Below are 1935 nucleotides of genomic sequence, written 5' to 3'. Positions count from 1 at the left end.
CAACGACCTGTGATTCCGGATTCCGGATTCCGAGTTTTAGGGTTGCCCCTATGTATATATATATGCACCTCGTGAAATCAGGAGCGCTTTCGTTTCTTTAGCGCTGACAACAATTCCTACAAATGTACGTAGAATCGATTTCCACTTTACACGCCATATATAACAATTCCGCTCGTGATTTGACCATCAAAAAGACTTTTATTCGTATTTTTTACCGTGCGCAAAGTACACATCAACTTATCGTAAAATTTCTCACGGTGTTGATGTGGAGATATAAAAATAAAGCCAATCAAGACTCGTTGTTTCAATGATGTAATGATCAATTGGTAATAACCAATCAAATCATTTTCCACACATATCAGGAAAATAACGTGGTATTGAACACGATTATCAACGGTAAATCACAGAAGCTCCTTTCCGATTTTTTTTTGCGGAGAGTGGGCAACTGTACATAGGCTACCGTCAAATAGCGACAGAATTCTTTCATACGCGGTAATTTATATTTTGAAACACGATCCGCAGAGATCGATCGATGGATAGACTAATCATGTTAGTTAAATAGATCGGAGAAATATATTATCTTCATAGATTAGATCAATCATAAATCAAGGAGAAAAAAATCGAGTTGAAAAAGCTTATTTTATGTAAGAGAATTTTGAGGTTTAATATTTTGGTTTTCCGAATTCTACGTTTAATTTAGCGTGACAGCCCGTATTATTATGCTGACTTGTGTGACTAATGGCTACCTGTTTGATTTTCTGAAGCGCCCATGCATCAGATGCCTTGCCTACCCGTCTATGTGTTTTAGGTGCGGCGCGGCCCCTTATACCCTGACCCTGTTTAAGACAAATATCGCTGATTTTCCTACTCTGTTTAAGACAGAATTACGATTATTGATACCCTGTTTAAGACATTTAACACAGTTTAATAAAAAATTTGATAAATAGATACCATTATTAAGACAAAAAATGATAAATTCGAATCCCTGTTCAAGACAAAAATCCCGAAAAACATACCCTGGCTGGCCGCACGTCCCCATTAAGCCCTTATAAGGGCACCCCCCGTGGTGGCGAGGTCATGCAATTGTATCGCTTTGAAAATAATCTTACCTTTTGAGCGATTTTAACACTTGAAATTCCATCCAATGAACCAAAATCCTTTTCTTTATCCTTTCCGAAGTCTGTAGTGTATTTTTTGGCTGAAAAACTTTAGGAAAACTGCTCCGCGATCGGTTAAAAATTTCGCTTCGCACAAATTGCCTTGGTTTTGCATTACTTCCCTCGGTAATTGGTTCAGAGTTCTAGCGCCACTTTTTCAACAAATCAGAAGTGAAACCAAAACTAATCTTGGCTCGCGCGTGTACATTTTCCCGCGCGTTGTGTCGGCGACGGGTAAATACATCGAGTTTTGATTGGTTTTCTGGATTGTCTCCGTCCTTTTTGATTGGCCAAAGTAATTACTTTGGTTTTGGTTTAACGACAATCATTTGAAAACCGCTCTAAAACGATTGTCGTAAAACCAAAACCAAAGTAATTACTTTGGCCAATCAAAAAGGACGGAGACAATCCAGTAAACCAATCAAAACTGGAAGTAATTACAGGTAGCCGACACAAAGCGCGGGAAAATGTGCACGCGCGCGCCACGATTGGTTTTGGTTTCACTTCTGATTGGTTGAAAAAGTAGCGCACTAAGTGAAGTAATGCAAAACTAAAGTAATTCTCGAATAACTTTCGACACTCAATTGAAAATCGCTCTAACAAAACACGATTGAAACTCGCTCTAACTATCAAAGAGCACAAACTAACGTTATTTAGTTTTGGCACTAAAGATTGTGAACAGATACTTGTATATGATACACCCAGAGCAACAAAAGGCAAAGTTTCAAAGCGGGGTGAGCACACAGGCACTCGTTGGAGTCAGTAAAAACTTAAAATC

Source organism: Montipora capricornis, chromosome 11 (assembly GCF_036669925.1).
Source record: "Montipora capricornis isolate CH-2021 chromosome 11, ASM3666992v2, whole genome shotgun sequence".
In the NCBI taxonomy this organism is placed as follows: Eukaryota; Metazoa; Cnidaria; class Anthozoa; order Scleractinia; family Acroporidae; genus Montipora; species Montipora capricornis.
Note: the sequence above shows the minus strand (reverse complement) of the source record.